Raw genomic sequence first — 14,765 nt, 5'->3', positions numbered from 1 at the left:
CTGCAGTTTCACAAGGTTTACATCATTAAAAATTCTCCTCTAAGGCAAAAGTTGTAGAGCCAACTGAAGGGGCTCATTTTCAAGTCAATGAGTTTCTATTTAAACAGCCAAGTCATACAAGTTAAGATAGTGGAATAAGAAAGCAATAATCTAGTAATAATGAAGTGGGAAGAAGTGTGGGTACTTATTAAGCCTTGCTCCCTCAGGACTCAAAATTACGTCCGAGTTTTCAAATGTGCTGAGCTTCGACTTAAGTCATGTGCACGTAATGGAGCAGAGAAAATTGTAACAGATTTACAATATTAGCAGTTTACTGAACTTTGCACTTGTGTGAGTAATACCTCAGTGTATAATTTATTATTCCTAAACTGCCATTCAAAACTAAAATTAATTAGAGAAAATGTAAAGGCAATTCAGTCAAAAAGAAAGAGTATGTTTTAGTGCTGTTCTTTTGTCAATTTGTTTTTGTCTTAGAGGAGGGCCACGAGTAGCTTTTTCCCACTTACAGTTATTGTTGGAATGATGAAAGGAAATGAAGAAATGAACAGAAAAGAAAGGGCATTTGTAAAACTAATATAATTTGCCCATGGAATTTTAGCATTTGTGAAGCACATGTTTGAATTCAAACAAACATTTAAATTTCTCTTTCTTGGTCTGATTTTGTTTTTTTTGGGGGGGGGGGGTAGGGAGGCAGGGAGACACTGACCACATTTCAGCTTTGATGCAACCATTTTTATCCTAGACAACTTACAGCTTCAATTATTTAGTACCTCTGTCAGACTGCTAAATCTTTAGACTTATCCTGCTTCAATAAGAAATCTCTAAACTCATCTTCTCCTACCCCTCCAGCCTCATCACAGATTCAAGTCAAACTTTAGCCAATCCATAATCAACTTCTTCCAACCAGTGGTTTTATTTATTTGGTACCTTTTGATTTATAATGCCATTCAGTGTGACATCTGCCTCATCTCAGCCCTATTCAACCTTCACCAATGTCTTGCTAGGAACTTGCTTATTTATCTCCTCCAAGAAATGCTTTACCTAATGAAAAGTTGTAATTCTCCATTTCTCAAAGTAAGCAGTGAAGGAACCTGTTTGTCTTTGTCAACTGCATGCACATATTTATATGCACATAAATATATTTTCATTGCTCACTACAGGTTTTCCCAATCACAAAATTTCTGTCTATCAGGAAAATTTTGTGTTCCTACATTATCTATATTAATTTTAGCTTTGACTCTATCACTATTAAAGCAAGCTAGAACTGATTCTCCTCTTTCCTCTTTTATTTCCTTTCTGTCCTAGCCATAGCAAGAAAGATCATATGGGGTACACAATACACCCAGCGAAAGAAATATAGTCTAAAGAGACAAACTTGGTTAAAAGTCTACCTGAACAACACCTCAAACGATAAAAAAAAAATTTAAAAATTAAATACACAGTCATAGTTTACATAATGCTGACCTACCAGAATTTTTGTACTTCAATTGCTGCTATTGGCTCTCTCATCCCTTTGCATATTTGCAGTGGCATCACAAGACCTCTGGCAATGGTACTGTCCCACTGACGTCAATATAAGCCCTGCTGTTGGCTCCAAGGATCAAGAACTTTATTTTAGATGCAAGTCAGGATTTTGCTTTTGAAATAATGTAATTTTTGTTAGCTTCAAAAGTGATTTTACCTTCTCTTTACCTGTTGCTTTCTTCCTATCTTGTTCAGTTGAATGACTAAAAATAATTACCAGGTTATAAATAACTAATGCCCCTGAATACAAGGGGAAATGAAAAGAAAATGGAGACATATTTTGCATTAGTTTAAAACCTGTTCAGGATAATCTCCTCTGGAGTGTAATTGTAATTGGTCAACTTTGGGACTGAAAGTTAGGAAAGACATAAGAATTAAAAGGAAGGGAAGTAACCTACATCTCACTTTGAAATTAAATCTGTTTGCCTGACACAAACAGTCTTGGTTCATAACTTTATAGCAAACATACCAATAGTCAGGGGTGACTTTTGTCCATAATGTGAAAAAATTAAAGAGAACTGAGCAATGAAGGTCTAAGGAAATACTAAAAATAGCAGGAAACTGCGCCAGTCAGTCATAGGACCAACAACAGTGCTAAATGTTGTACAGAAAGAGTAAGAAATAATTCCTTTAGAAGATGCAAATTCCCAAATGTTTTGTAAGGTTTTTGCTTTTTTGTCTGGAAGGACATTATGCCCTTGCAAAAAAATCCTGTGTATTTGCTACTAGCTTTGAAGCAGACAGTTTCCTCTTGCAGAATTAATTTTCCTAAGATTATGCTTAAAACGAAATTTTACTTTCAAGAGTGAATTCTAAAGGAGCAAATAATTGTGAAATATTAAAAGACATGGATCTTTGTGTGTAGGCAATTTTAATGAAAAAGAAGTTGCTTAAGAAAACACATCTAGAGTATGGTCTAGCAATGTTTATTCATTTTTATCAGACACCCTTGATTACAAAAGAAAACGCACAAGTCATGCTAAGTTTCCTGATCTTATCACCACCCTTTTTAGCAATTGGGATGATTCAAGAGGATGACCTGGGAGGGATTTCCTGTTCAAAAACAGTTTCTGCTAGAAGAGAGATTTTGCTTCTTCAGCTGAAAGAGCTCCTAACTTCACTAAAATATAAATGAGTACACTTGTAATTTTCTGCACACTACTCTTGTTTGAATGGAAAATGTGAGGGAAGACATAATTGGAAAACAGACCTAAGTTTGTTCAAATCGTGGAGACAAATTTGCAAATTTGACATGAATGAAGGTGAATTTTGGAGGTTGTGTGTGGTACAGTAAGACAACATGGGGGTGTCTAGAAGCTCAGAGTTTCTTTGTGAGATTCTGCCTAATTGAATGTACAGTAAATGCCACTGGAAACAGCAGCAACATGGTGATAAGGTGAGGCATTCTTCATGCATTCTTTAACAGAAGAGTACAGGTAAGTTACCAATCACTTCACTAGCCAGAAGCAGTTCACTTCCATCTGTCTCATTTTAACTTTGTCAGCCTCTATATCCTAGTTGTTAAAACACAGTTCTGCCCCTCCATTCTGCCTTGTTTACACTGTTTTAAAAACTATTCCTCAGAAATTATTTGCCATGATTTAAATTTTTCTATGATTTGCTTCTGAGAATGCTGCCTATTTGTCATATCTTTAAAGGGTCTGGAGGAAAATATTAGTAATAATACAGAGAAATGGGAATGTGTTATTCTACAAAAAGAATGGATTTTTTTTTTTAAAGGGAAATAATTTTCAGGAATTTGTGTTAAGAGGGAAGATAGTTATATCAGTCATTGTTTGTGATAGTAATTCTGAATTAATTAGTGCATATCCATTTGCTAGCTATCCAGCATGAAAACAACAGTAGTGGATTTCAATGCATAGAATTATGTAATCCTAATTTTAATTTACATAAGCCTTTATAAAATCAGACATCAACTATAATGACCTCCAACTGCACAAAATATTTCAGAGAGAAAGAGGTTGCTATAGCTCAATTCCTAATTTTTTATCCACTTTGCTAAAAATAAAAGATGACGATTCTGGCACATTTATTCACATTGCAAGTACCCATCTGCAGGTGCTGCTCTACTGAAGAATAGAAAGGCATGGTCCTGACTGAAGGTTCATTGATGCTGCAATGAACATCTGATTACAGGAAAAATTCCACTAAGTCTGCAGGAGCGTGCTTATAAATAGGTTGTGCTCAGCAGAAGTCAAGCATGCAGATTTTACCCGAACAGGCATAAAAAGAAGTATCAGTTCATTTTATGTTCTCCATCCTTGTTTGGGTAACACACTACTTAATCCAATACAAGCAGCAAGCAATTAAATTTTTCCCATGCTCTTATTCCTGTCAGTCCCAGTAACAGAAGACTATGCCTTGTTGTTTCTTTGGATCATTACTGAAACACATTTATTCACTGCTGTCTCAGGGTTGATGAACAGGTGTATTCTTAAATCTTCATTTAGTTTCATTCATCCCTCACATCCATTCCTTCATGTCACTCAAATTTACCCTGTGCTGACAGGATTGCAGTGCCAGATTAATTACTGTATATGTCTTTGCTTTGCTGGCAAGTCATGAGTTGAGCAAACTATGATGCATAAAAAACTATTGTTATAGTTCTGATAAGGCAAGATCTGTAGGATGAGCACATGCTCTTACTAGTTCAAATGATTCAGCCAGGAAAAATGGACATGTTTCTAGGCAAAAGCATTTGGAGCCTAATTGTGTGTCCCAACTGTATCAGCTGGTTTAATGCCATTCTTCATAAGCTTTGTCTCTCTGTCATGTACACACATATAAATATCACACAGAGACTACTTATTTGTGCCTTGCACATTAATTTCAAAGGAGGGCATATTGATAAGGCCTGATTTCCAGGTCAAGGAAAAGGAGTGGAGGAAAACAGGTAAGAGAAGCAGTTAAGAGAGAAGACAGAACTTCCCTGAAACTGAACAGTAGATTTTCTTGCTTATGAAGATTATTAAAGAGTAGGTATTGGTGCACACAACTGGCTGCAAATTTCTTTGTGAGATTACTCTGATTGAGGTTCAAATCTATAGACCTCCAGGCTTCATAAATTTGTATCATGACAGATTTTTACCTGCTCTGTGCTGATTTACATTCTCTCCAGTTATTCTGTTGTTGAGATGCTTACTGCATTAATTTATTGGTATGGTGTGACAGCTGGGGAGAAATAAATGGCAAGTGTTGGAAATGTTAAGAAACTAGTCTGGGAAAAGGAAACACCTGTGAGAAGAGGACAAAATCCAAGGTTCTTCAGACAAAGAAAAGTGTTACATTGGAGAAACCAGCCAAGAAACAATATATAACTATGCAAAGGCAAAGTTCAATGCAGTGTATGACATCTGAATGAAATCACACAAGTATTTGCGAATATAGAATAAAAATAAGTGTTACAGATGTCCTCTGCAGACATTTCCCCACAGTATTTTGCCTCTGACTAGTATCTCAATCCCCATGTATACCAATGTCCCTAGGCTGTCATTCTTCTGCGATTTTATCATCAACGGGTTAGATTTAAAACTTTTTTTTTACTAACTCTTAACTAAAAATGTAACCTATTTCTGAATCTGATTAGGAAAAAAATCAAGACATTTCTCTATTATGTCCTTACCCTGACAGTCATCACAGAAGTTGTCACCACTAAAGACCCATTACTTTTCATAATGATTTTTCTTGGTGAAATCAAGAAATTCTTGTCCAGGTAAGTGACAAGACAGTGAAATTGGGCTTTTTATGTGTCAGTCTGAGGCAGAATGTGTGCTATATCAAAATTATGTCTACCATGCAGATTAAAGCAGAGGTTCTACCAAAAGAAGAAGAAAATACTCGGTGTACAACAGACTGTGATTGAGCATTAAGTTGCTGGACCACTGAACTGGTGATTCCAAAGTAGGTCTCAGGCTGACAGTATTATAGAACAAAGGGAGGTACTCATGCTCCTAATGGTAAAAACAAAACAAAACAACAATGAAAAAACCACCAAACAACTTGGCTATTTTGATCAGAGGTTCAGGCCAAATTATCAACTGGAAAAAGTACTTCAAAGGAAACAGTTACTCTGGGCCCTGGGGAAACCAGTCTCTCTCAACTGCTGCTGTTCCAAAAGGAAATAGCACATCTGAGAAACTCAATGCTTTTTGTAACCAGGGCTAACATTAGCAGGACTGATACCACACCACAATAATGCAGTGGACAGAGCCAAAATTAAAAGGATATATAAAGCATCATTTACTTGATGGGACAATAGAAAATGTTATTTACTGCTCACGTTTCTGGCCCCATTATTCATTAGAGTAACAACGTGGTGGTTGTTTGAAGTACTGAGGGGGAAGAAAGGCTTGGACCGATTTCATCAAAATGTAAACTTCCTGCCTATGTTTCCATATATGCCAGTGTTGCTTTCAGATCACTTCTGCAAGGTTCTGAGCACAGCCTTAAAGCTGTTTCTTCCATTGTTTCCAAAGTATACTCAGACTCTGCCTTCCTCCTTTTGCCTAAGATTCTGCTACATCATTAGGGCCCCATGAGGAAGGGATGAGAGAGTTGAGGGTTGGGGTTGATCAGCCTGGAAAAGAGAAGGCTCCAGGGTGATCTTATTGCATCATTCAGTTCCTGAAGGAGCTGAATGGAAAGCTGGAAAGAGACTTTTTACACAGACATGTAGTGATAGGATGGAGGGTAATGGCTTTAAATTGAAAGAGGACAGGTTTAGATTAGATATTAAGGAGAAATTCTTTGCTGTCATGGTGGTGAGACACTGGCACAGGCTGTCCAGAGAAGATGTGACTGTCCCATCCCTGGATGTGCTCAAGGCCAGGCTGAATTGGGCACTAAGCAACCTGGTCTAGTGAAAGTGTCCCAGCCCATGGTGGGGAGAGTTGGAACTAGATGATCTTTAAGGTCCCTTCCTAGCCCAACCCTGCATCACAACTCAATTTATGATTCCATGATTTTCCATTACTAAATTGATTTGCTAACTCTGTATATTGGCAACATTTCCAAAGTTCTCCATATATCATTCCCACACAGCTGCCTCCTTTCCATGTGTTTCTAGTGCACAAAGAAAATTAAGAAGGAAACCTAATATACATGGAGGAAACATAATATATATGACACAAAGTTTCTGTATTCTGATGTGTTTATTAGAGGGATCATACACTGTTTCATTTATTCTGACCATGAGGAGCACAACTGCTTTTTTTCCTGTCCATTAGCTCATACTTCTCAGAGCATTCATTCTGAGCTGTCTGATCCTCCCCTACTTTGGTTGGCCCATCTAGTGCTTATTGCCGATAAGGAATGACAAAATTATTCCTAAATGCTGTGTCCTCTATGGTTTATTCTGAGCTGCTTTCGCAGGCTAGCTGTGCTCTTTAGAGAATCATAAGAAGTAATATTTGTGGGTCTGAATCTCAGACAGAAACGTGGCCACGGTTTGGAAGCAGGAGGACTCACACATGGGAATTAGGAAGCTTTATTTCAGATTCCATGCCCACATGGAAATGAGCTCTCTGGAGCTCAGCATACCCATTACATACAGGGGGCATTTCTAGAACCGATTTAGGAATGAAGGGGAGTGACTTAGGGAAAAAACACCACGAGTTGGGAAAGGGGGGTTGTAGGGATAAACCATTTTTAAACAGGAAACAAGACATAACAAAAACCATACAGAACTTTAGGAAATCCAAAATGCACACTGCAACAATCCTCTGCCACACAGCAACCAGCTCTAGGGAGGGACTACTGTTCCTTCATTCTCTAGCTCACTCTCCTGTGGAAAACCTGAGGCTATGACTTTTGTTTGCACAAGTTCAGGAGGATCAGACCAGCACAGTGCTTGACAGTGGAAGTCCCAGCCTGAAGGCACAGGACTGTCAACTGCACCAAATCAGCACCGACACAGTTCCTCATCACCATGGCAATGGGTGTGATTGTCATCCAGGTGATGAAACAAAACTAATCCTTTTGGCCTTTGCAAATCACTGAAATTGTCAATTGCTTTGATGAAATTGCTTTCATGTGGATGAGGGTCTGTAGTGATGTAGAGTCCCTCCCCAGGCAGGTGCAAAGGAGAGCTGCTTTATTGCAAAAACCAGGCCTTCTTAAGCAGTTATCAGTTTCTAATCTGTTTATATAGTTTTATATAGTTTATCAGTTTTATACAGTTTCTTTATCAGTTATATAGTTTTAAATCATAACAAACATAATTCAGCCAACTACCATACACCACAATGTGAACACGTAATGGTTATTTAACTTGTTTTTCTGCCTCTAATTCAGCTGACTCAATTTCTCATAGTCTTCTTTTACTTAGCTGAAGCAGAAGGCCTGAGGCATGATTTTACATTATCTTATAAGGTCTTACCTGTACGCAACACTTCCAGTATCATGGAGGTCAGTGATTTGTGCTGAATTTGTGCAGCCATATTGTCATGAAGCTGATGCTTTGTGCATTGATAAACCTGAAATGCTGGATGCTACATGGTCTAAAAAGTTCAGGAATCCCTTTCCCAGAACCAGACCAACCTGGATAATTCTGTTCTGGAGATTTAAATGTCCAACAACTTTAAAATGGTTATCTGGGGTATATTCCCACTCCATCCTCTAAGCCTTGGTATTTCCTATCAAATAGAAGGCTTCATATTTATTTAAGACATTACACATGCATGCTATGTGTGTATACCTTTTTGATGTGCTTTGAGGTGAAAAGCAGCATATTAATGTGAGATTACTATCTTTTCTTCAATAAGAAATCAAAGGGAAAAGGGATCAAAAGGTACTGATTTCATATAAAAACACAATGAGAGGTCTCTGTCTTCATGTTTTGTCTACCAAGTTATTTATAACCTGTAATTATCCCTGCCCTTTCCATGACATAAATAAGTTGCACATGGTAGATTATGAGAGTGATTATTCTGTACTGGTCAAGCCCTAAGGTCCTAAATAAGTCATAGTACAAGTGAAATGATTAAACTCAGTCACAACTTTATCTACAAATGGAGCAAAACCAGACTATTTTCTCAGCACCTGTCCTACTGCTTTATTTCACAGTTCTATTATCATCTCTATCTTCACTGCTTTATCCAACATACAGCATTTCCACTGGCTTTGCATGAGAATGAGAGAAACAGATGTGTCATCCCTTGAAGTAGCTTTTCCAGGACCAGCTAAGAGAAATCAGCACTGCCTTTTGGTACTACACATCACTCTTTTTTTTCAACAGACAAAATTATGAAGTATTGCTTAAATTCCTGTTTGCTTTAATAAAATTAATTTCCAGAAAAGGTTGCCTAGGTAAGGGTAAAAAATGAGAAGTGACTTGAGGTTCTGATCCAGCTTTTGGCAATCACCAGAGTTTAAGGAGTAAACTGAGAGATATCATCAATGGCAAAATGCACTGAAGTGAGACTACACAATTTCCCATGCTTTAAATTCAATATCTCAGTAGCAATAGACAAGTTTATCCCTACATTAAATATCAAGGTCAGTTTGCATAGCAGATTTATTGAAAATGATGATGGGAAGCACAGCATGAAAAAATGGAACACAGCTGGCAGGAACTGACTAGTTTCTGGGAATCTAACAACAGGGTACGCAATGTCTGCCTTTTTGAATGGAAAGCTGGAAGAGATAAAGAGAGTTTAACTTAAATCAAAATATCAGATCTGAACTCTGAATCTAAATTTGACATTTTTCCTCCATATCCATACTTGCCTTTTATTTACAGAGTTTGCTGCTCCAGAATTCGTGATTCTAGTGCCGTCATATGTCTTTGACTCATAAAGAGAGTAGAATGTGAAACCAGATTCAGATTTTTCACCACAGCCCAAACCACAGTGCTTGGCTGGTAAAAACTTCATCCATTTTACCTGTCTATTTTAATTATCTATACTAAGTCCTGCATGCATTATAAGTAAAATAAGAAAGATAATCAAATAGAATCTCAGAATTTTATTACACAGGAATACTTCAAAAATAAATGTTCCATCAGCAGACCAGCAGTGAAAAAAAAGAGATTGATTTCTGCTTCTTTCTCAGTACGTGGCAAGTGTTTCATGTACTGCGTATAGGTTGCCAGTTTTCCCTCAGCCTGCATGGTGAGTAAAATCTGATTACTTTAAAGCTCAAAAATATATCACAGGACATGAATAATAGGTGTAAACCATAACAAACATCCTTCTGATGAAATTATGCTAAATTATGCATCTCTTATCTCATAGTCATGTAGACAACTAGTGAAAAATGCAATGACCTCCACTACTATACCCAATAAAAGTTATAAGATCTGAACAATTAGCAGTTAATTTAAAGCAATGCCAAGTGCTGTTTTTAGAAGATGATAATGTATCATTTTTAAAAAATTCCTTGTTGTATCATTGTGCAGACATGACTGGCATTCTACAGAAGATACAAATTTATTCTGCATTTCCCTTAAGGATTAGTTTCAGTTATGGAGAAAGGAGCAGAGTCCGTGCTGAGCAATTGTAACCCAGTAATAAAATGGTTTGAAAATGTGACTAACTGCCTTGAGTTTATAATCTGTTTAAAGGAGAATGATAGAACAAGATAAAAACTCTTAGTGTATTGCCCTCACAGAAGAAAGAACATGTGTTTGGCAATGAGACAAGAAGCAGAAGGTACAGTGGAAGGATTAGTTACCCTGGGGTGCTGAAGTCATGAGTATCATCCCATATTGAACCACTTGAACCTGTATGCCATGCTCCATATGGCATATGCCACATAATTTACAGAAATTATTTCTATATGTTCATTGCATTGTTTAGAAATCTTTTTGGGAGCAAAGCATTTCTACCTAGATGGAGCAGTAACTATAAGGACAATGCTCAGGTCTTATTCTCCAACAAACTTGCAGATGTGTTTTTCACATTCTTAAAAGCACTGTATAGTTTAAACCTACTGCCCTTACAAAGGAATTGTAATTTAGGACCTTTGATGAATGCTTTTGTACAACTGGTCAGAAAACGAGAATGCATGAAAAATTCTGAGATTTCAGTCATTGGCTGCTCTTTTTATAAAGAATTGCCAATATTTTCTCAGGAATATTGAGAGACATGCTGAGCAGAGATTATTTAAATCAAGGCAACCAAACACGTGAGAGGCACATGTCCACTGTCCTGCCTTTCTTGAATCTCCCATATTCTAGACAGGAGAAAGATCTAACCATCCATCACAAGGGTTAATTTCTCTGCTGCCAAGAGAGGTGGAGTTCTTACACAAAGCACAGGAACTGAATCCAAAGAGTCTGAGAGACTTCCATCCTGGAAAAGCCAATAATTTCAGTGTAAAGCATTCATCAGATACAATGGCACTTGCTTGAGCCCTTGCTCCGTATTCAACATATTGATTTGACCAGATCTATTTTTAACCCAATTGAATGTCTTGGTTAGTGGCTATTAGCTGCTCTGGGGATCTTTCTTTTCCTCATATGGCCCTTTTGCAACAGTCTGTATCCTGAATCTAAAAAGCTTCTAATATTTTTCCATCAAATTTGGTACATTTCTATTTTACTGTTTCTTTCTCAAAAAGTCAGAATTTGAGGTCATACCTGTGCCATCTTTTCCTTAACAAGCAGTTTGAAATAGTAGTAGAAATATGAAGGAGATGCATTAGGGAGGAATAAATAGTTTTGGCACCCTAAGGTCAGCAGCAAATGTATTTCTCACATAGTGCTCCCATTTGCTGGGCCAATTGGACAGGTAATCTTTGCAAACTTTCAGACGTACTGGTGTACCATTAGTGAGCACCACCCTCATCTTAAGAGGCTGCTTACATCTCTCTAATAGGTTCCAGAGGGTTTCTGTTTGTCAGAAACATAAATTTTTAAAAATGTGAATGACAGTATAACAGAAGTTAGAAAGGGAAGAGATCTGTGAGGTTCCACGACACATTCTCCTACTGAGAATTCATCTCTTTATTCTGATTTATCTGAAATGTTCAGGTGTGTACTAATTTTAGCATTTTTAAAAGAATATTTGAAGAAATTGGTTTGCTTTTACAACAGTGAGATGTATTTGAGTGTTTTTCCTTAGAGACAGAGGAGTCTAAAACATCACCAATCTGTTCCACCACTTACCTACCACCTGGGAACATCACAAACTGGCATATGGTACTGTCATTGTCTGTCTTCTGGAAGCTAGCAGGGCATCTACATGAGAGGGAATTTTAGCCTAGTTAGCACCAAAGAACACTAGAAACAAGAGAACTGTATTTTTTCCCAAGTGAAAATCACACTCTTAAATAGTTCTTAAATTATTGAAGAAATAATTAAAGACCAGGAGAGACTGAGCTTGCCACACTGTTTTTAAATGCAGGGACATAAGAAAGAAAAGAGAAGAACAATTTAATACAATAAAATAATTCACAGTGGAACTGATGCCACAGTAGGACAAATGTAGGAAGAAATTCAAATGATTGCTAGCTAAATTCATGCAAGAACAATCCTTAAATGGGAATTAAATTGTTTTATGGATTGCAATTATGGATGCAAACTCCAATCTATGAGATGTCTCTAATGTTTTAAACAGACAGAAGTTAGGAGGATGTTCTGATGGTAGTGTCAGTGTATGTTTGTCATTTTTCAATATTCTCTCTAAAGCATCTGCTATTGGGCATTGCCAAAGATGCCATAGAAGGTCACCGTCTTGTCTGACCTGCTGTAGCTCTTCTGTGTAAGAAATGCTGTTTACAAAATCCCCAGTCATCACGTAAGCTGAGTCTACAAGAAATAGCAAGCCAGGCACCTTTATTATCAATTTAGTCATGCACTTCTATTTATGTGTCTGAATACAGCTGTACATGTCAGATTTTAGGCTTTTGCTTTCAAAACTTATCTACACAACTTTGTAAGCATGAAACTAAAGCTAGTTTTGTAAAAAATGGCACCTTATTTGTGATAGTTGTGACATAATTTTATGTGAACAAATATATTTCAAGACCTTTTAACTTCCTGTAGCCTGCCTTTTATGTTTATCTGCCAACATCTGTTCTGGTTGCACTAAAAGAAGGACATTTCCAATCTACAGCAAAATATATTTGCTAAGCAGTAAATATCCTCTGTGTCACCATCTGCAAATCTATGATAGTCACATAACACCTGGGGTTTTTTTATTAAATTGATGGAACTAGTTAAGTAAAGTAACTTGCATACATCTGAAGAAGGAGTGACACTGACAACATACATCTGATACCCAAGTGCATACCAAAGGTTCCTGTTGGTAACCTTGCAGCCAGTCTAAAATTATGTAGATAGAATAAGAATTTAATAACATTTCAAATGCAAAGCTTTTATTGATCCTGAAAGACTGGATAGAAGATGAATGAATGTGGCAATTATGTTTCTGGAACTTCAGTGATTTTATTGGTGAAGAGCCCTAAGTCATGGGGCAAAAAACCCCACTAGAATGCAGTCAAACAAATGTTCCTACTAAGCAAGCAACTGAACCTTACCTTCTCTTCTGTATGGAAATCCTAGTTGTCTTTAGAGGGCAGAACACTGCAAAGGATGCAGAAAAAGCTTAGTCGTAAGAAATCTGCATTATTTACTTTTAATCTGTCCTTTGACCCTCATGTCTTTGAAGGACTAACGAAATCACCATTCTTTTATATGAGAAATTTGTATGCAGTTTGCCTAAAAAAATCCTCTTAGCAGGTATTTTTTTAATGCTGCTTCAGAGCAGCAGTCAGATGACACCAGCAATGGCAACTCCCTCCTTGATATGAAACCCTCTACCACACTTAAGTGCTAGATAGCAGGAGAATAGATCTCAGTCATGTAAACCCCTATTTTGACTGCTTTCCACAACGGCTCCAACTGGGACAGCGGTTCCATATGCTCCAGTCTCATGTGGAGATAGCAACTGACTTCTGAAAACACAAACAGCAGCATAACCTGGCATAGTGCTATGTCTAAGCTGATGCATGTGTGCAGTGAGGCTGCTAAAGCCCATATCACTGGTCTTTGCAGCTCAGGTGTCCTGCTCTCCTCAGTGCTTCTCACAGAGATGTCTCTGTTTTGAACAGTGATGATAAACCATCTCTGCTGCTGGTGTATTCTGACTGGAAGCCTTTCCTTGAGAAAAAGCATGGGAAAGCAGGATTAGGGGCCAAGTCTTTAATTGTTTTTGATCCAAATAACTCCAGTAATGTCAGTGGATCAATGTCCATTTCCATTACCAGAAGATAAGCCTTACTGTGTGTGAGGAAGCCACAAACTTCTTTTCTCAAAAAGACAGAGTACTGCACATAAGGAATTTGTAGTTCTTGAACAAAGACCCAATCTTCTCCTGCTTGATCTCACAATCCTTCAGTACAGACACAGCCTTAGCCTGCTCCTTCATGACCACACAACATTGAATTGGACTGGGATTTAAATTGAATGCTCATAGATAACATTACCAGCCACAGTGGGGAAAGAGATAGGAGTCAATCAGCTAATGAATTCTTCTGTAATGCAAGGAGTGCATAGGGAAAAGTACTCAGTGGAGTAGAAAAAATATCTGCCTGATAGTAATGTACTCTTACAGGCAACATCTTGCAAAGAAGAACTAAATGACTCCAGGCTACGTGCTTGAGTGTAGCTTCCCTGAGGAAAGTAAAAAGGGAAAACACTGAGTTAAAAAGCTAATGGATCAAAAGTAAATATGGCAGGGCAGAAAAGGCAAGGGGGTGAGAGGGATGGCAGTAGAAAGGGGGTGGTGGAGGGGGAAGAAAAACAGCATTACTTACAGAAATTGAAGGCAGTGTGCTATATCCCTGACATTAAGAAAACTGCACTTTCTGTTTGAATTTACATCAGCATCCCCAGAAAGCACTTTGAGATATACATGAAATGCTGTGATATGCAGGAAACTCTTTTGCTCTACACTTGTGTATCCAGCTCTTTTGCCTGTTTCTTTTAAGCTTGATTTTCTGTGTAGACAATGAATCCTAACATGCAAGTAAGATGCCTCCAGGGGGAAGTTAAATGGAAATGCTAGCTTATTTTTCTAGGGTCAATAGCCTCCAACACATTCTAAAAGTTGTCCTTCTGGATTGTAAATACGGACTGTTTCATACCAAGTGGCTGCAGAGTCACAGCAACAAAGAAAGCAGCCTGGAGCACAGTTAAAAGGAGTTGTCCTTATTTCTTTGCAAAAGGATTTATTTTTCCACCATCACTCAAGAAACAAGACTTTAAAAGTGACACTGGG

At 37.6% G+C, this 14,765-nt stretch overlaps 1 protein-coding gene across 1 annotated transcript in view; it reads right to left on the bottom strand.

The window, feature by feature from the left end:
* TMEM108 (transmembrane protein 108) overlaps positions 1 to 11,671 on the bottom strand; it is a 184,113-nt gene extending 172,442 nt beyond the window's left edge. The window contains exon 1 of the mRNA XM_083868446.1: positions 11,651 to 11,671. The gene's annotated coding sequence lies outside the window, so the exon portion shown is untranslated. The remainder of the gene's footprint in view (positions 1 to 11,650) is intronic.
* Positions 11,672 to 14,765: the final 3,094 nt, after the last annotated feature.

This window comes from Zosterops lateralis (genome assembly GCF_965231275.1).
Source record: "Zosterops lateralis genome assembly, chromosome: 1".
In the NCBI taxonomy this organism is placed as follows: domain Eukaryota; kingdom Metazoa; phylum Chordata; class Aves; order Passeriformes; family Zosteropidae; genus Zosterops; species Zosterops lateralis.
This window is presented reverse-complemented; position numbering and strand designations above follow the sequence as displayed.